The 21,586-nt window shown below is 39.4% G+C and overlaps 1 long non-coding RNA gene across 2 annotated transcripts in view; it reads left to right on the top strand.

The window, feature by feature from the left end:
• LOC110260221 overlaps positions 3,092-21,586 on the top strand; it is a 119,441-nt gene continuing 100,946 nt past the window's right edge. For both annotated transcript variants that reach the window (XR_002343083.1, XR_002343082.1), the window contains exon 1: positions 3,092-3,409. This is a non-coding gene — a long non-coding RNA (uncharacterized LOC110260221). The remainder of the gene's footprint in view (positions 3,410-21,586) is intronic.

Genomic DNA, 21,586 nt, shown 5'->3' with positions numbered 1-21,586 from the left:
ATATCCTGGTATTGCTAAGCGGATGACATCACTCTCATTTTCCATAAAGAGTGGTTCCATATGTGCTGCTTGCTGAGCAAAACACACATATGTGGGGTCTGTAGATGAAATATGCCTGCAATGTGAGCCCTATCCAACTTCATCTCTTAAAGGAAACAGCGGTGGTATTTAAGTGATCCTGATAAACTAACATTTTTCTCTTCCGAATGTAAAAACAAGTTCCAAGTCCGCATGGAATCAATTATTCCCAATCGTTCCTAAACCTTTTGTTAAGTCCTCTTAACATAATATTTTAGCTTGATGTTTGGGAGGCACTAGATCTAACAGAAATAATAGGAACTGTTAACTAAGTGCTTAGAACTGGCTGGGCGCTTACACTGCATTTAATTCTCATCGGAAGCTTCCTCTAAGGGTGATAGGCTTCCCATTTTAGGGGGTGATAAAAATCCAAACCGAGGTTCAGAGAGGTTTAGCAAACTGTGCGGGGTGTTAATACCACCTGAGCCTGGGCTTCCATTCCTGGCAAATCTGATAGGAAACCTTCCACACCTGCTCATCAGAAAACAACACAGAAGGTGAAAGGCAAATACGTGTTTTTGATAACACATTTTTTGAAACAGGATGGCTTGCCAAATCCCCCTTCTCTCTGGAATGCTTCACAATCTGTTCCCTTGATTTTTTTTTTTTTTTTTTTTCTACTTGAAGTCTGGCTGGAGTAATAGAAACAGGCACTTTGAGACCTTTAGAAGCAAAACAGGATATAAAGAAGTGACAATGACTGCTGTCATTAGGAAAGCACAGACTGACTCTCCTCTCCGACAGGGCTTGATCATCTCCGAGTTTAAGATGGAAGATAGCAGATCTGTGTCACTGGCAATGCCATGAATTCCAAGAGAGGTTTACTAATAACTTTCCCTGTCCTTGTCTGCCTTAAGCCTTTCCCAAGATACTGGATGAAAAAAACCATTTCCCTTTACTATTGTTGGGAACTCCAAAGGATCTCACCCAGCCCCCTCCTCTCCTCCCCCACCTTTCTGAATCTTCCTAGGTGGCAAATTGAAGGATTGGCTCCTTGGGCCTTTTTTTTTTTTTTTTTGGCCTTTAGCAGCTGAATAACAATTGTTTCCCATCTCTCTCTTTTCTTCTGGACTCCTCCCCTTATCCCTATCCTGGGAAGCTTAGCTTTCTTCCAGTGAGTTCTTTCCCTAGTAATCCCAGAGGCCTCTTCTTCTCAGTCCATCTCCGATCATTATCAACATCGAGAATTTCTCCAGAGCTTCAAATTTGACTCTTTGGGGCTGGGAACAGATAGTGCTAATGATAAAAAGAAAACAAACACCCTCTTTTCCCACCCAAACAGCTGTCACCCCATCACACTATCCAGTCCCCATGGGGACCTGCTGATAGTACCATAATGAAGGATCCATCTAGAGTTGCCCTGGCAACAGTCAGCAGCCCTGAGAACATCCTTCTGGGCAGGGTGGATGCATTCAGGGGGGAAGGGGGATGGAAATGGGGAGCAAATGTTTATCCGCCTGACTACTAGTAGGACCCTGTGGGACTGGGAGACACAAGCCTATCTCTGTCCCCCATTTCTTGTCTTGAGGAAAGGCCGCATTCAGCCTCCATGACCTTCCCTGAGTTCCTAAGGACAGGTTCAAACACTTACTGATCAGAGAAGGAAGGGGATGCAAAGACAAGGGAGGAACAGTCAAGAAACAGTGGAGCAGCCTTGGGGCAGTGTCCTGGTTCCTCCTCAAGGAATATGCATAACAATACCATGGAGGTCTCCTGCAGAACTAAAACCCCCAACACATGGAAGAAGTTAAGGACTTGATGAAGCATTCTTCATTCCAGAAAAAAGGAGGACCACCAGAACCAGTCCTGGGGCCACTAAATACCAGCTTTGAAGAGTATAAACTTCCATCTACCCTGATCCTTCTCAGTGGCCCTATTTTCCACTCCCAAACTATAAAACCACCTCCTATTTTCCCCAAAAGGAGGGCACAGTCTTTAGGGCATTAGCCTGCTGTGCTCTCTCCTTTGCCTGGCAAAGCAATGTAGCTTTCTTTTTCTTTTTTTCTTTTTTCTCCTTCACCGGAGACTCTGTCTCAGCCTTTCTATTTGGCACAAACGTACAGAGACTGAGTTTGGGCAACACTCCCCATCTATTGAGGAGTCAAATAGTTGTATAGCAGCTCCCTGTATTTACTGTCCCAGCCTCCTGTGAGAAGTACTTGGTGAGCACACAGCCTGAAGTTCTGCTGTGATGGTACTGATTTCACTTAAGGTTTCCTAAGGGGCATCCTTGAAATATGCATGCACGTCCTAAAAGTTTTCAAGAACATTTGTCAGGAGCCAAATTTCCAGGGGGAGTTGGACATTTATTATTTAAAAGCAAACTCTACACTTGTCAGTTGCGGAGATCTGCATCACTCATTCTAGAATAGAAAATGAAAGAATCCAAATAAATCAGGGCTGGGAGAGCAAGACGTGGTTGTCAGTCAGGACCAGAAGGTAGGGTGGGTTGTCCACCCCCACGTCCCATACACTCACTGATGCCAGATTTAGCCCTGCACAAGTTTATTTTTACAAATGTGGATGCTCCATTTTCAGAGAGTGATCTAAAAATACACTCCTACATGCCTGTGGCTGTAATGTGTATATAAATCCAAAACCTCAAAAGAAAGTGATTATACTGAGAAGCGCAGATAAACCAAAAGGCAGAACTGGAGGATTCCTTCAACCTTCTGTATCAGGAGGTGGCATATGTGTGCATTAAACACATGTGAATGTTTCAGAGTTGGTTTAATGAATGAGTGAAATAGCTTTTCTATGTGGAGTGATTTAAAGGACATCAAGGAAGATTTTTCAGGCATGATCTCATATTGCTGTTTCACTCTGCCTAAAATGACATCTTTGGCAAAATTAAAATTGTAAGAGAAGCATTAAGGGTGTTCCATGTATTTGTCTAACAACCCCCCCCACCCCCGCTCCTGCCCAGATGGCTGTTCTCCTGTTCTCTGCACATTCCTTGATAGACCAGAGCTTACTTTTACCTACATCCTCCTCCTATAACTAACCTTCCTACATATTTGCCCAAGGCCCCAGCTAATGATTATTCTAACTTTTAGATCAGACCATCTTCACCTGGATAGCTGATCAAGGGGTGGTGGGGGGCATCCTCCTCTGCTGGTTTCCCTGGTAACCAACGAGCCAACCTGACGTCATTTCCCCTATAAGTGGTCACCTCCCTTTCCCCAGGCCGGAAGGGAAGGTGGTTGCTCGGTCCTTTTCTGCCCTTCACCACACATGGTGGGGTTTGCTCTGCTAAAGGAGATGCCGTGTCCTGGGACCTGCAGGAATCCATATGATGGACCACCGCGCGAAGTTTCTTGGCTTCATGCAGGTAAGCATTCGAGAACAAGCCAAAGAGAAGTGAAGGCAAGTTTGTTTAGAGGATACACACTCAAGTTTGTTTAGAGGATACATACGCACAATGTGGACTGGCTCAGGGAGAGAGCGTGTCTCCGTAGGGATGGGGTCATAGGTCTTTACGGGCTAAGTAACTTCATACACTAACAAGTGTGTGTGTGTGGGGGGGGGGGTAGTCTTGCTATTTGGGGGAAGGGAGGGGACTTCCCAGGAATTGGGTCACTGCCCACTTTTTGGCCTTTTGTTGCCCACCTCCACATTATCATGGTGTAAGGAGTGATTTTTAGTGTTACAGTGAAGGTATAATGAGCTAAAAACGTCAATGATTGGGACTATTCTCAAAGCCATCTTGGTTTCAACTGGTTCGAACCAGTTTTTATCACATTGCAACACCTGTGCCCCTTCTTCATTTATGTAGTTTTTGTGTCCTGCCCCTTTCCCTCCTGTCTCCGGACCTTCAGATGTGTAAGACCCCCTTCCGTGAAACCACTAAGGTCTCCAAAAATTGTTGGGAGTCCCAACGTGCCTGTCCACTGGTATGTGGGGCCCTGTGATGGCTGTCTTTGAAGAATGGGGGCTCCCAAGAGAGTACAGAGAATTCATGGACACCCCTAAAGCTGTTGTAGAGATATTGGCCATTATTACAATGGGGAAAAAAAGAAGTTGGACAAAAAGGCAGTGGCCATGCCTGTGGGCTAGTCCTTGCCTTCTATATTAAGGCCACAGAGGCTGAGACAATAGCTGAAGGGAAGATTAGCATGAATCCTGATTCGTGCTCCTCTGAAAATGAGGTATGTGTGTGAGTGAATATGCACTATTGTTTCTTACTGTTGCTTGTTAAAATGGAATGAGCTTATTTAGAAACTGGAAAACCTTAAAATGGCTAAAATGGGAATCTTTTTTTCTAAAACTGATTGTTGCATGTGCTCTTAGAGGAAGTAAACTTTTCTGGAAGGAATTGGTATTTCTCTTTCCTGTGCCTTTTGAGATATAAATGACCTACCTGGATTTTCACCTGAGAGAGAAAGAAGAGAGGCCTCTTAAACTCTAGTAGAAAAACAGATCTGTATCTATGTAGATGTGTGTCTGTGTGTATCTTAAAAATATGAAATGTCTCTACCTCCAAATGGCTTCGCCAAGACTGCTTTGTGGATGAGCTGTGTTTAAGTGGCTTAAGAGAAATTGCACACTTGGATGAATTCTCAAAAAGCTCCAAAATTTGCCCACATCCTGGTGAATGACTACTCTTAGGATACTAGATATCCTTTAGCTCCTCATGTCTGTATGTATTCCTGGCATCTGGTTGCCGTGCCCCGCTGTGGACCCGATCCCAGGCATATTAGAGAAGAGGCGTGGACTAAGATGGTAAGAGTTCTGCAGGGTGTGAAGGGATGGAGTGTATGATCAGGCCCCCAAGATGGCTGTTCTCTTGCTCTCTCTACATCCCCTGCTGGACCAGTGCCTGACTGACCTACACCCTACTCACATGACTGATCTTCCTACCTACTTGCCTCAGGCATGCTAGTGATTGTTCTAACCTTTTAATGAGAACATCTTAATCCCGGATAGCTTATCAAAGGAGCTATGAAGAGCAAGACCCTCTGCTGGTTTCCCTGGTAACTGATGAGCCAACCTGATGTCAATTCCCCTGTAATTGCTAACCTCCTCCCACCCTGCCTCTACCCTGGCAGCAAAGACTGCAGCCAAGTCCCACCCTCTGTCCACAGCACACGCTAGGGTGTTGCTCCAGGACCATGCTTCAGATGTGTGAGATCCCCCATCTGTTAAACCATTGATGTCTCTGTCCCTGACCCTGGGCTCTTTCTTGGTCTTGAGGATGGGCAGGAACGGGGCTTGTAGGCCTGCAGGGTGTGGACCAATAACTGGGCATCCTGCTAAGCTATTTACAGGTGTTACTTGCTTTACTAGGCATAAGGGACTGATAAATCAAGCACTGCTATTATGTTTTAACAGATGAAGAAAGTGAAGATAATGGGGATTTGGTAATCTACACAAAGCCACACCCATGGAGGAGAAAATGTTATCTGATTCCATAACACCTGTTGTTAACTATCATCTCACAAGGAACAGTAGGTGTAGTGATTAAAAGCATGTGCGGCTTCTAGCACCAGACTGCCTGGATTTGAAGTGGAGCTATGCCCCTTACCAGCTTTTTAATCACAAGCAAGTTATTTAACTTCTCTGGGCCTTCTCCTCAGTTTCTTCCCCTGTAAAAATAAGGATAATAATAATTGCACCCACCTCATAGGGGAGCTGAAAGGAATCAACAGGTTAATTGGTATAAAGCACTTGGAACAATACAGGTCTTCGGTTTGTGTGATTTTTCCATTGCACTGCTATCCAAGTCTTCCTGGTGAATGTCTGTTTTACAAATGAGGAGAGCCCTAGAAGTTGTATGCTCAGCCAATTAGCTTGTAACATTAAGAATTATTTCATTTAACTACTCCAGATGAAAACAACGAAAGACTTGGAGAAAACACTTGATAAGGTAAACCCCCTTTCATACTAAAGATTCTCAGCAAATTAGGTATAAAAGGAAACTACTCCCACATTATAAAGCCCATATATGGCAAGCCCACAGTCAGCATCATACTTGGTAAAAGGTTAAAGGCTTTTCCTCTAAGATCAAGATAGGGATGCCTCCTTTCTGTACTTCCATTGAACATATGACTGGAAGTCTCGCTAGTGCAATCAGGTAAGAAAATAAAAGCATCCAAATCAGAAAGGAAGGAAGTAACTTCATTTGTGTGCAAATAACAAGATCATATTTATACAAAATCCTAAAGCCCCCATCAAAGAACTATTAGAATGGATAAATTCAGTAAAGTTGCTGGATACAAAATCGGCATACACAAATCAGTTGTATTTCCAAAAAAAAAAAAAAAAACTCATTCCCAAAACCATTAAACAATAAGATTAAATTTAACCAAGCAGCTGAAATATGTACACTGAAAACTAAAATATGTACACTGAAAATTAAAAAATTTAAGATACAAATCAATGGGCAGGTATCTCATGTTCATGGATTGGAAAGAATTGTTAAAATGTTTATAAAACCCAATGTGACCTACAGATTCAGTGCAATCCTATCAAAAATTCCAATAATTTTTTTTTTCACAGAAATGGAGATATTCATAACTTCATATAAAATTGCAAAAGATGCCAAACAGCTAACAATGTTGAACCAGAGAAACAAAGCTGGTGGTATCACTCTACCTGATTTCAAACCTTACTATAAAGCTACTGTAAGGAAGGGAAACTTTTCCTTCCTCCTCCATTCTTTGGCTGGTCTAGTGATTGACATAAGATCCACAAGCAAAAATAGACTGATGGGCTTGTATCAGACTGAAAGAGCATCTGCACAGCAATGAAAAAAAAAAAAGTGAAGAAACAACCTACAAAAGGGAAGAAAATATCTTTGCGCTCTACATCTCATAAGGAGTTAATCTCCAAAATAGCAAAAAATAAATAAAAAAATAAAAGGAAACATAGGCACAGCAGCTAAACAGACAGTTCTCCAAAGAAGGCTTACCAATCACTAACTGGTATATGAAAATGTATTCAACATCCCTGAGTCAGTAATTATCAGGGAAATGCAGATCAGAACCATTTTGAAGTAGAACGGATGTTATCAAAAAGACAAGGCAAGTGGGGAGGAGGATGTACAGAAAAGGGGACCCTTAAACATCATTGGTGAGAATGTAAATTAGTATAGTCATATGGAAAACAGTATGGAGTCTCCTCAAAAAATTAGAGCTACTGTATGTTCTAGCAATCCGACTTGTAAATGAAATCAGTGTCTTAGGTATCTGCACTCCTGTATTCATTGCAACATTGAAATGTTGTCTTAGTAAATGAAATGAAATCAGTGTCTTAGGTATCTGCACTCCTATATCCATTGCAACATTGTTGACAATAGCCAAAACATAGAAATCAGTGTCTTATGTATCTGCACTCCTATATTCATTGCAACATTGAAATGTTGTCTTAGTAAATGAAATGAAATCAGTGTCTTAGGTATCTGCACTCCTATATCCATTGCAACATTGTTGACAATAGCCAAAACATAGAAACAACCTAAGTGTCTATCGTATATACCACATTTTCCATATATGTAATATATGGACTATACTAATTTACATTCTCACCAATGATGTTTAAGGGTCCCCTTTTCTGTACATCCTCCTCCCCACTTGCCTTGTCTTTTTGATAACATCCGTTCTACTTCAAAATGGTTCTGATCTGCATTTCCCTGATAATTACTGACTTAGGGATGTTGAATACATTTTCATATACCAGTTAGTGATTGGTAAGCCCTCTTTGGAAAACTGTCGGCTTAGCTGCTGTGCCTATGTTTTCTTTTTTAATTTTTTTTTTTTTGCTATTTTGGAGATTAACTCTATCAGATATAGAGTGTGAAGATATTTTCTTAAAACCTTAAAGAAAAAGGAATTCCTGCCACTTGTGACAACATGGATGAACCTGGCAGCTCTTATGCTGAGTGAAGTAAGTCAATCAGAGAAAGAGAAATTCTTGACTTCACTTACATGGAAAGTCTCAAATAGCCAAACTCATCGAATTCAGGGAGTAGAAGGATAGTCACCAGAGGCAGGGTGGGGGGGGGTGAGGGTGGAGGAAATGGGGAGATGTTGGCCAAAGGGTACAAAGCTTCAGTTAGGAGAATAAATAAATTCTGGAGATCTAGCATATAGCCTGGTGACTGACTATAAGAATACTGACTTAATACTCTTGTCAAATTTGAAGTATACAGTAAATCTTAAGTGTTTCCACCACATGTACCAAAAGATATTAAGAATATGAGGTGATATGTTAATTAGCTGGAATTTATATTCCTACCTGTATACTGATTTCACAGTGTATGGGTAGGTTTGTGAAAACATTGCATGGTATACCTTAACTATATAGTTTTTGTCAATTGGATCATAAGAAAGTTGGGGATAAATGATTGGATATGATTTGGGGCTGGGGAAGATTAACTCTGGTGCTTGGGGTAATAATAGACCTTGAGATAAGAGGAGTTATGTAGCTAACAAAAGTGTAGCATAAAGGCCCTGGGCTCTGAGAAGAGAGGAAGGGAGGGCTCAAGGATGAGTAAAGGTTAGTAGTCAGCAAACTTAACCTGTAAAGAACCAGATAGTAAATATTTTCCATCCTACAGAGCATATGGTTTCTGTGGCAACTACTCAACTCCACTATATATAGTAGTACAAGAGCCCCCATGGGCAGTGAGTGCATGAGGCAGTTTGTTGGCTGGGTTTCAACAAAATTTTACTTATGAATAACTGAAAGGTGACTTCTACATACATTTGACATTGTGAAGTTTTGTTCCTCTTCTGTTTTTCAACTGTTCAAAAAGTAATAATTATTTCTGACATGAGCTGCTTCCCTTTTGTCTCAGTGACAGAGGAATAATACTTTGGTGGGACCGGCAGGTCTGTATCAACTTCTTGTCTAACTCCCTCATTTTCTGGACAAGTAAAGGGCCTAGCAGTGCTAGGCTTGAGTTGAGATACGAAAATGAATAGCCGAAATAGAATCTAAGGATAAGACTCCCATCTGGAGGTAATTTTGGTGCCCAGGGACATTTGGTTATGTCCAGAGACATTTTTGCTTGTCACAAATGGGGTAGCAGGTGCTGCTGGGATCTAGCAGGTAGAAGCCAGGGATGTTGCAAAATGTCCCACAAGGTGTGGAACAAACCACCACAGAAAGGAATTATCTGGATCCCGCTCGAGGAGTCCGGTATTTTCACCATTGTTCAGGCTCAGCTCTCACCAAATTAAGTTTTTACTTCATAAAGAAAAGTAATTTTGTGACCTAGGAGATAGAGTCCAAACATTTTGCGATACTATTCCCCGTCCCCAGCCGACAATACACTTCAATTACCCAGCTCTGTGTTGTCCCCACACTTCTTTGCTTGGGTTTCCCTGAAAACACCTGCTTTTCTACCTCTTCATTTTTGTTTGTGTTTTCTCTCTGCCCATAACAGCCTTAGACCCTATCCTCAGTGATCAACATTTTTCTCATTTCCCCAGATCCAGCTCATATTCCATCTCCTTTTCTAAGCCGTTAGTTGGATGTCCCTTGCCGACTTCTGCACTGCACTAACACTAGGGCAGTGAATAGACTCTGAATGTGTATGTCACTGTTTTTTCTCAGTTGAACTCCCAACATCAGTCACTGCGATACGTTCCTTGCGTTCATGAGTATATGTCGTCATATCTATTTCCTCTAAGTGCTTAACACCATGCCAGGCCCAGGCAAGGCTCTGGATAAGGCAGGAATGCTGAGCTGACTACAACTCTGTTTAGAACAATGAAGAGAAAAGCAAGGAAAAAAACTAGAGATGGATTCAAGAAACAAACTATCATATGTGTTAACATTCTCAAGATGGAATGTTCTTTGAACCAATTTCCAATCTTCCATTGAATAAGAACCACTTTTCCTTCTCATAGGTTCAAGTCCTATAGAAACTAGAAGGGAGGACCAGAATAGATAAGGAACCCACTAGTCCAAGTAGAGTGAGACCTGCTGCCACCCATCCCTGTCTACCTTGAATAATCAACACTTATGGGGGGATTTGTAGCACCCAGAAAGGGGCAAGATTTGTCTTGCTGTTAAAATGGCCAGGTAAGACTTCCCCTAGTGGTCATCTCCTTTGCTCTGTGGGGTTATTATCTCCGATACAAAGAAAATACTTCTGGGAGTGAATTTTCCCCATATGCATGTTGTAATCCTAGCGTCAGATCCACCTTGGTAAGAGCAGCAGCTTATTCTTGGACAGAGAACTCACCAACTTTGAGTCTGTTTCTTTAGCTACCAAATGGAAATATATTAATTTTGTTAGGAATACATAGTACAATGAAAAGAAACATAATGTCAAAGCAGGGCTTGATAAATGGCAGTTCTCTCCATTTTGAATAAGATGTCTCTATCCTGAGAAAGTTCATGATTAAATCAACTACCTTGTTACGGCAGTTATTGCCAATACAGGTATCCCCCACCATCTGAAAGTAGCGCATTCCTAGGAAACATTTTGTAAGCTGAAATGTGTAAACCAAAGGAGCAACAACCTTAAGAGACATCTTGCACAAAATAAGATAAAGCACAGGTGCTCACATTTGCAGTTCAAAGCTATGGCGACTTAATGCTGAGACACTGAGTGTCTTTCCTGGGGAAGTAGGTTGGCAGTGCCACACTCTGATCGGGGTGCATACTGCCTCTACCACAGCTCCTGAGAAACAAATGCTAACACTATTCTGTGTTTTTGCCTTTTTTTCTTAGAAGCAAAAATATTCAAGTTCGTTTTGGTTAGTAAAAATAGGTACTGATGTACATCTTTCATAAGAGTGGACTTTTGAAAAGTGATCAGTATCTATGTTTCTTAGGCCTCCACAGAAGAGCCCAAGAGAGAGCTGAATAGATAGAAAGTACAATTTGATCTCTGCTTTTAGGAATCTGGTAGCCTGGAAGAATATGATTCAAACATAATGCAAGATATTTGCAGTAAATGCAAACTTTTGTGTTACAAACATCTAGTACTTAGGTTTTAAAAAATAGGTCAGGGGAAGCAGGGACCAGCAGAGCAAGCTTTAGGGAAGAAATGCCTGGGCGTGGGGGTGGGGGTGGGGGGTGGGAGAAGGTGTCTGGCTAGGTGAGGAGGTGAAAGAGGAATATGCTTATTTTCAATCAGTCATGATATGAGAAATGATCCACAGAATAGCCTTACCTTGAAGGAGGCCAAGGTCATATTCAGTTTCTCAGACAGCTGACGTTTCCAAAGCATTTCAAAAAGAGAATTGGATGCTAGACCTTATTATGATCTGATCATTTCCGAGTATGATTCCATTAAGTACCTTTTTAAAGATTTTTGCTCTCACTCTCAGAAGCTCTGGGAAAGGATTCCTTGTGGTTTGACATTCCTCTTCATTTACTCTGGGGGGAAAACTCAGCATGAAAATTTCCATATGTTGATCTTCTCCTATACATATTTATGTCAACAGTTTCCTTTTTAACAATTTCCAAAACATATGCTCTTTCCCAAGTTATTTCCCCTAGAAGTAATGCAGCAATAGCATGATTCATGGATTATAGGAACTGTGCAAAGTTAAACAAGCAGGTGTGACATTTCTACCCGGTAAAAGTCATTGTCCAAGAAGATATCAGGTGGCAAGATTCAGCCACTGGCTTGAGGTATTCAAGTTGATCTGTTGCAGTCTGTGATAAACTCATCTCAGCTGAAGCAGGCTGTTGGTTTTCTTAAAAGATTTTCATAATACCTATTTTTAATGCAAAGTTTATCCCCATGACAACGTAACATAGGAATAGGGATGGGAAGCAGTCAATAAATACAAAGTCACAAATGACAAGCCCTTAATTTCTTTATCCTCCCAATAATTGCATAGAATTGGAAACAAAACGTACATTTATTAAGTTCTATAGATATTCAGAATAGGAAAGGAGGGTATCTTGCTGGTGAATTAAGGAAATCTTTTCTGACAAATTGCAGGTTGACTATGGTGTTGATGAGTGAGAAGTTTGTGGGTTACCTAAGGGAGAAGGGAGTCAGAGATCAGGCATCCCAGGCGAGGCATTCCTCTAACAATGAACAACAGAAGGTGGCCTTGTTGAGATGCTGAGATGTTCAGGAAGTGATTGCAGGCTGGCGGAGGGGTCATGCGGATATTTTGCTGTTTAGGAATTGGGAGGAAGTCATTGCTTGAGCCAGGTACCAAAGGGTTTGCCTTGAGTAGTGGATAATTTACATTAGAAAGTAAATAGAGTTCCTGTCGTGGCTCAGTGGTTAAGGAATTCAACTAGGAACCGTGAGGTTGCGGGTTCAACTCTTGGCCTTGCTCAGTGGGTTAAGGATCCGGTGTTGCCTTGAGCTGTGGTGTAGGTCACAGATGCGGCTTGGATCCCACATTGCTGTGGCTCTGGCGTAGGCTAGTGGCTGCAGCTCCGATTCGACTCCAAGGCTGGGAACTTCCATGTGCTGCAGGAGTGGCCCTAGAAAAGGCAAAAAGACAAAAAAGAAAAAAAAAAAGAAATTAAATTGAAAGGGACTTGAAAAGGAAAGATGTAGTCATTCCATTGGGTGCAGACAGGTTTCCCGGCTATAAGGGAATGGAGATATTTTACCCTCTGAAAATTTATTTCAGTGATAAGCCCTCTTACTTGGATATCTCCTTGCACTTTGGAAAAACAACTTCATGAGCATCCTCCGCTCTATAATGCAGGAACCATAGGGATTTAGGTCAATTATCTTTGAATTTTCCCCCATAGTGTCATGTTGACCACCCAGCCTATAGCATCTGCTATATCTGTGGCCAGAAATATGATTTCCGTTTCCTTCTGCTGCACTATGACCTCATGCTGCTCTTCTTTTTCTGTATAGATCAAATCTGGAAGAAGAATGCCTGAGGCTGACTTTCTTAATCCTTTCTTTCTCACTCCCTTCCTCCTCACCTCCTTTCTTTTCACACACTTTTCTCCCTTAACTTCTTCCCCCCCATTTTTTTGTTTTGTTTTGTCTTTTTGCCTTATCTAGGGCCGCTTCTGCAGCATATGGAGGTTCCCAGGCTAGGGGTCGAATCGGAGCTGTAGCCACCGGCCTATACCAGAGCCACAGCAACGCGGGATCCGACCCACATCTGCAACCTACACCACAGCTCAAGGCAACGCCAGATCCTTAACCCACTGAGCAAGGCCAAGGATTGAACCCGCAACCTCATGGTTCCTAGTGGGATTCATTAACCACTGAGCCACGACGGGAACTCCCTTCCTTCCCTTTTTTTAAGAAACATTTACTGGAGTTCCTCTCGTGGCTCAGCAGAAACAGATCTGACTAGTATCCGTGAGGACGCAGGTTCAGTCCCTGGCCTCCATCAGTGGGTTAAGGATCTGGCATTGCCATGAGCTGTGGTGTAGGTTGCAGGCTTGGATCTGATGTGGCTCTGGCATAGGCCAGCAGCTACACCTCTGATTCAACCCCTAGCCCGGGAACTTCCATGTGCCACAAGTGTGGCTCTAAACACACACACACACAAAAGAAACTTACTGGAAGGCTTCTATGTGGCAAAGACTGCATTAAACAATTCAGATTAGCTGATACATAAAGGTGTAATTTTGTCCCTAAAACCATCATTATATGGTGGGAAAGAAAAATGAGTTTATAATTTTCAATAAACATGTGATACAGAGCAGTATAAATTTATTACTTTTTTGGGACGCTTACCCTAGGAGGATCTATCCAGTTTGCTGCCAGATGTCTCTATCATTGTGTTGTGTACCTTACCAGGGACACACCTAATTCTTTCTCAGTGTCTTCATTGAAATCACCTTCATTGTGTGTCTTAATCCCCTTATATCTGTGGCTCCTTAGCTAAGGGACTGTGAGACAGAATATTGTCACTGATTATAGTGTGTTTGCAAGATTTTAGATTTCCTGTTCTAGTGTCCCTGTGACCTCAAAACACTGGTGTTCATATATATATATATGAATATATATATTTTAGTTCATATATATGAATATATATATTTTAGTTACTATCCAAAGAACACGTTTAAAATCGGGCAGAAAATATCATCACTCCCATTTTTCTAGACACGGAAACCTAAGAGAAATAAAATGACTTGTTCAGTTTTTTATCTGTGTTCTATCTACTGCCTCTTCATACTCCTAAACTATCTTTGGCTTATATTTCAAAAAATGGCTTTTAAAGATGATTTTTAGAAAATTAGACTCCTGCAGAAATTGCAGTAGTTTTCAAGTAGGACAAAAATATATGCAAAAAATAAAAATCCAAATCACTATATAACATGCCAGTTCTGTGTATCTCCATAATTTTTCTTCAGTTATAACATTTGACCTTTTAAATTGAAGTTACTCTGTCAACCAGTCAGATCCTAAACAGCCTGAAATGACCTATTTTTTTAAAAAATAAACTTCCCAATGTTTCATTTTTTGAAGTTTAATTTTTATTTTAATATTGGAGTATAGTTGATTTACAATAGTGTTAGTTTCAAGTGTACAGCAAAGTGATTCAGTTGTACATCCATCCATTCTGTTTTGGATTCTTTTCCCATAAATGTTATTACAGAATATTGAGTAAAGCTCCCTGTGGTATACACTAGGCCCATGTTGATTATTATTTTATATATAGATGTGTGTGTATGTTAATCCCAAACTCCTATATTTATCCCTCCCCCACCTTTCCCCTTTGAGAACCTTAAGTTTGTTAAGTCTGTGATTCTGTTTTTTAAATAAGTTTATTTTTATCATTTCTTAGATTCCACATATAAATAATATGTGTCTTTGACCTCACTTAGTATGATCTCTAGGTTCATGTTGCAGCAAATGGCGTTATACTTGTTTATGGTCCAGTAATCCACTGCATGTATGTACCACTTCTCCATCTACTCCTCTGTCAATGGACATCTAGGTTGTTTCCATGTCTTGGCTATTGCATATAGTGCTGCAAGGAACACTGGGGTCACAAGTGTCTTTTCGAGTCATAGTTTTCTCTGGATAGATGCCCAGGAGTGGGATTGCAAGATCATATGGTAAAGATATTTTTAGTTTTTTGAGGAAACACCATAATCTTTTTCATTGCATTAATTTCATTCCCACCAACCATGTGACAGGCTTCCTTTTCACCACAACCTTTCCAGCATTTATCATTTGTAGATGTTTTTTGGTGATGGCCATTCTGACTGGTGTGAGGTGGTACCTCATAGTAGTTTTAATTGCATTTCTCTAATTAGTGATGTTGAGCATCTTTTCATGTGCTTTTTGGCCATCTGTATGTCATCTTTGGAGAAATGTCTGTTTAGAGAAATACTGTTTAGATCTTCTGCCCATTTTTTGATGAGGTTTTTTTTTTTATAGTAAGCTACAGGAGGTGTTTATACATTTTGCAGATTAATTCCTTGTCAGTTGCTTCATTTGCAAATATTTTCTTCCCTTCTGTGGGCTGTCTTTTCATTTTGTTTTGGATTTCCTTTGCTCTGCAAAAACTTTCAAGTTGAATTAGGTCCCGTTTTTAAGTTTTTGTTTTTATTGTCATTACTCTAGGGGGTGAATCTGAGAAGATACTGCTGCAGTTTATGTCATAGAGTATTTGGCTTTTGTTTTCCTCTAAGAGTTTTATAGTATCCAGTCTTATATTTAGGTCTTTAATACATTTTGAGTTTATATTTGTGTATGGTGTTAGGGAGTGTTCTAATTTCATTCTTTTACATGTATCTGTCTAGTTTTCCCAGCACCATTTTATTATTTTTTAAACTTTTAACTTTTTTCTAATTTTACATTTTATTATTTTTAATGATTTTTTTTTTCCATTATAGCTGGTTTATAGTGTTCTTTCAATTTTCTACTGTACAGCACACATTCATACATTCTTTTTTAATTATCATGCTCCATCATAAGTGACTAGATAAAGTTGCCAGCATCATTTATTAATGTTTTTTTCTCCATTGTATATTCTTGCCTCCTTTGTCATAAATGAGTTGGCCATAAGTGTGAGTTTACTTCTGGGCTTCTTATCCTGTTCCATTGATCTATATTTCTGTTTTTGTGCCAGTACCATAATGTGTTGATGACTGTAGCTTTGTAGTATAGTCTGAAGTTAGGGAACCTGATTCTTGCAGCTCCATTTTTCTTTCTCAGGATTGCTTTGGCTATCCCGGATCTTTTGTGGTTTCCCAACAAATTTTAAAATATTTTGTTCTAGTTCTATGAAAAATGCCATTGGTGAAGTTCCCGTCATGGCTCAGTGGTTAATGAATCTGACTAGGAACCATGAGGTTGCAGGTTCAATCCCTGGCCTTGCTCAGTGGCTTAAGGATCCAACGTGCTGTGAGCTGTGGTGTAGGCTGCAGACATGGCTCAGATCCTGCATTGCTGTGGCTCTGGCTAATACAGATCTGATTAGCCCCCTAGCCTGGGAACCTCCATACGCCACGGGAGTGGCCCTAGAAAAGACAAAAAGACAAAAAAAAAAAAATGCCATTGGTAATTTGATAGGGATTGCACTGAATCTATAGATTGCCTTGGGTCGTATAGTCATTTTGACAATATTGACTTCTTCCAAACCAAAAGCATGGTATATCTTTCCATCTGTTTGTCTCATCTTTGATTTCTTTCATCAACATCTTGTAGTTTTCAGAGTATAGTTCTTTTGCCTTATTTATTCCTGGGTATACTATTTGATGCACTTGTAAATGGGATTGTTTCCTTAATTTCTGTCTGATCTTTTGTTGTTAGTGTATAGAAATGCAACAGACTTCTAAATGTTAATTTTTATCCTGCAACTTTACCAAATTCATGGATGACCTGTAGTAGTTTTCTGGTAGCATCTTTAGGTTTTCTATGTATAATATCATGTCATCTGCAAGCAGTAACATTTTTACTTCCTCTATTCCAATTTGGATTCATTTTATTTATTTTTCTTTTCTGATTGCTATGGCTAGGACTTCCAAAGCTATGTTGAATAAAAGTGATGAGAGTGGCCATCCTTGTCTTATTCCTGATCTTAGCAGAAAGGCTTTCAGCTTTTCAGTGTTGAATATGATATTAACTGTGGGCTTGTATAAATGGCCTTTATTATGTTGAAGTTGATGCCCTTTATGCCCACTGTCTGGAGAGATTTTATCATAAATCAGTGTTAAATTTTGTCAGCTTATTCTGGATCGATTGTGATGATCATGTTTTTATTCTTCAGTTTGTTATCTATATATAATTATTATTGGTTAGGAAATAGATAAGATATGAGATTTTTTTCACTAGTTTGTATTTTTTTAAAAATGTTATTCCCTTCAAATATTGCAACTTGTAAAATATACTGAATTTTAAAAAATTCATCGTAAGTTCTTATTTTTTCTTATTTCACAGCTTTGCTCCATTCAACACATGTTTATATGAGTAAAAACATATTTATACAATGTTACTTAATATTTTTATGGTGAGTTCTACATTGTCCCGTGGTCACATTTATTATTTTAATATCTATATATTCTCCTCTCTAGGAACTGATGAATTTAGGTAGTCTCATGTTGTTGGATGTTTAGTATCCAAATAAATAAAAAAAATACTTATTTTTACTCTTAGAAGTAACACTGTAGAGAAAATCTTAGACCCTTTCTGCTAAATTGCTTATTTAAAAAACCCAAAAAACTAGAGTGTAAACTTTTTGAAACAAAGGTGTTGCCTTATGAAACTTTGCAGGTCAAGTGCCTGGCATAATTTTAGTTACACAGTTGGCAGCTTCCACAAAAATATACAAAAGCAGTTCCTAAATTCATTGTTATTTGGGTCAAAGAGTATGATTGGCTTCTCAGCTCTTAATGTTTGTTTCCCTGCTGTTTACTTAAGGAGTTTTTGGCTTTCCATGCTAAATACTGTACAAGTTTCATCACAGTAGGACAGTCATGGCTGTTATAATTTTTATACTTTCACTAATTTCATCACTGTTAGTATTAGAAGTTCCCTTTATTTAGAAGTCTTTAATTTCCAATGAAGTTATTTTAAATTTTTAATTTGTTCGGTTGTTGACTTTTCTTTATAAACATTATCCCTTCTTAAGAAGTTCCTTAAAGGGCTTTCCATTGGGGGAAAATTTTTTTTTTCTGTGAAGAAAGGAAAATCAAGGAGGAATAAGAGAAGGGGGAGGAGGAGAACAACACAAAGCCAACTTGTGCACTCCGTAGAGTTGATTTTAAATGTGCCCCATTCAGGAACACCACCTTAACTAGACCCAAGGGCATGAAATGCAAAAGCATATCAAGTTCACCTTTTCAAAGGAGATGCTGCCAAATGAAATTAGGAGATTCATGTATATTCAGAACTTATAAACTTTGCTCCCAGCATCAAATGCTAAAATACTATAAGCATATAAACATCTTTGTTCTATTGAAAGTGATATCACTCAGGTCAAAATGTCTCTGTCACGTATTTTTGCTCAGGAAACTGTTCAAGGAACTAACATGGAATACAGTTCCAGAAACTAAAATCGAGGGTCTTTGCTGTGAAAAATCATGAGGTTTCCCTTTGTTTACATGTATTCTTAATTTCGCAGTTTATTCTAGCTTTTTATAAGGAACTTTAGAGAATGTAGTTGGACAATAAAGCTTAAATATACATCGGCTTTTTTATTTATAAGAAAAAACTCTCAAGAGGAAACAGACATTTGTTAAGAATACCCCTTGCATTAAACACTAGTTATGAATAGTAAGTCAGTCATACAATTGGGGTATATGTTATTATGCAGAGATTGAATTGCCAAGGTCACATTTATTATATGAAAAGGCTGGAATCCCATCAGGTCTCTGAGACTCCAAAAGGCCTAGGCTTTTTCACTAGCTGTCATGTTAGACATAGATTTACTTTCTGAGACAAAATCTGCAAAGAGGACTGACTAGAAACAGTAGAATAGACTAGGCAATAGGGTGAACTATGCCATTTTTCTCTTTCTTTTCTCTGTAAACTATGATTCTGTTCAAGGAAATCCCATTCAATTCCACTCTTAAGACACATCTTTGTTCTACTTACTCAGTTTTTTTGCCAGCTATTTTGTTTAACATTCAACATCGTAGAATGTTTGAATTGGAAGAGGTTTTGAGTGTTGTCTATTCCACCCTATGCATCTTACATATTGTGAAATAAAGGTTTCCAAATTTGCTCCTAGTCCTTGCATTCTTATGATAATTGAATTTGAGAAAAAACAGGACCAGGAGAAAAAAATGACTTCTGCAAAATTTTGAACCACAGAGAAGGAGCTCATAACTGTTTGTTTAATGAATGAGTGAATAAATGAAAGAAAGCTTATTTTTCCTATGACATTTTTTAATTAAACTTTTTAAAAATAATTTACCAAAGGGGATAGGACAGTGGTTCTAGCAGTGTGCAAAATTTTAAGCACCAGCTACTCTCCACTGTCACAATAAGCTACTTAAGAAATGATGTTTTGGCATTTTGCTTTTTTCCATGTCCTGATGGGGAAGAAACTACAAACATCTTTCTTCTGTCAATATGTAGGTATTGCTGTAAACCTGACTCAGGTACATAGTCCCCTCTAGGAGGTGAGAGAGATTTCTCTCCAATCTCTGTATCTGGAATAGGTGTGTGTGGTTCTTCTGGGCAATTGGTTTACTTGTATCTACGAAGAACCAAGATTTTCACACTTACCACATTTTGCCTCTTTATGCTGAATGCTAGGAAACTTGGGCTCAGACACCTATTTTTCTGAAATGTTTGAAATCTATAGAATGTTTTGTATGTGAATCACATGTCTGGTTCTAGGACTTTGTTCATTTTTTGTTTTCATTATCCTTTGCTCATCTTTATTTTTAGCGTGATGTTACTATAAACATTGTTCCTTTTGACATTAGTTGAAATTTAAATATATGTGAAGGTAAAATATTCACGAAGAGTTGAGAACATTTGTACATTTGTGCTTTCAGTGTTGCTTATATTTTTGAAAAAACTGAAATGATCACAATAAAATACTGATTTCCACCCCCCCCACCGTGAATGCATGCAACAATTGGCAATCTTTTTTAGTTTCCACATTACTTTTCTGGTTGAGGACAGAGCAGTTCCCACTCTACAGGGTTGAATTTCAGGTCTGCTATCCAGAGATTTAATCTTACTTTAACTTTCATTTACGTGAAATAATTCCATTCCCAATCTGAATCACCAATGCCCTAGAATGATTACTTTGAGTTTGTTATAAAAGCAAAAATTCTATGAAGCTTTTTTTTTTTTGTCTTGCTAATGATTTGAGAACTGAATCTGGCATCCTGCAGTGCTTCTCTCTTCCTGGCCTGGTGAGGGAATGATCTGGTTTGCAGCGGGAGAAGGGCTCTAACAATGCGGTCTGGGGGAACTCCCATCACAGGACAAAAAGGTCATGGACACCAATGCACTAGCAGAGCCCGTGTTCTTGCGGAAATCTTGGAGGGGAAGAAGGTAAAGATGAGACTTAACAATGACATGAAAGCCTTCTCCCCAAAGCCCATGAAACTGTGAGGAAATCGGGAAGGCTAAGAGTTGTTTCACACTGCGGATTGATGAGTTTGGGGGGCAGGGAAAAATCATGCATTACGCACTTTAAGTGCCATGATTTTCCAGACAGATTTTGAGGAGTCTTGTAAAAGCCAATTAAGCAGAACATTATTCTAAAAACTGGACTTAACTCCTTCCCTATTCCTCTTGGGCAGAAAGTTCGCTAGTATAGGCTGTGGAAGAAGTTTTGAATTAACCTAATACATATCTAGTATATTCAGTGTGTTCCAGAGATGTCAGTGTCTGCAGAGGCTTTTTGGGTTTTGTTACTTTGCTTTTGTTGTGTACATATATGTGTATATATAAATATTTAATCTCATTACATGGATATGTATACACATGTTCTTTTGAAAGCATATTCTTGAATACCTAATGTGTTTTATGCACTGATCTAGAAATGAGAAAATAGAGTCTCTTTCCTCAAAGAGCTCCCAGCAGATTAGAGGAAATGGGCCAATAGTTCCCTAACAAAATGCTGGGATAGAGTAAGAGCAGGGACTTGGTGGGAATGGAGAAACAGATGAGCTTTAAAGACAAAGGTATGTTTCCTCAAGCAGGCAAGGATAAATAGAAGTTTGTCTGTTTTATTGCCTTCCTATTTATGAAAGGGTGGAAGTTTACCAGTTGTAAAAAAGAGTGTGAACAGTGGTCTGGGCTGAGTAAGAAATATATGGAAACACAGAGGTTTGACAAAGTATGATGAGTTTGGGAAACTATAAGGAATTTAACTTTCCTATCATTGAATGCTAGGGCCTTTGCATTTCACGGTAAAATTTGCTGAAGAAAAGAGGGTTCAAACAGAAATATAGTGAGATCCATATTTGTCTAGATTATGCAAAAGGCTTAATTACTTTGCCATCGATACCAGGAGTTAGCAATATGTTTTTTCTAGTGTCTATTAGAGCTGCTGCCATAGTCTGTGACAAAGACAATGCCATTTTAATGAGGGTCCCTCTGTATCTGTGGTATGCACAACCCAATCAGTTCCGCAAGTCTTTTTTAAAGACTTGGTGTAGGTGCCATCTAGAATCTGAGTGTTTCTCT

Source organism: Sus scrofa, chromosome 4, assembly GCF_000003025.6.
Source record: "Sus scrofa isolate TJ Tabasco breed Duroc chromosome 4, Sscrofa11.1, whole genome shotgun sequence".
Taxonomy (NCBI): Eukaryota; Metazoa; Chordata; class Mammalia; order Artiodactyla; family Suidae; genus Sus; species Sus scrofa.
The sequence above is the reverse complement of the archived record's forward strand: the minus strand, read 5'-3'. Positions and strand labels throughout refer to the sequence as shown.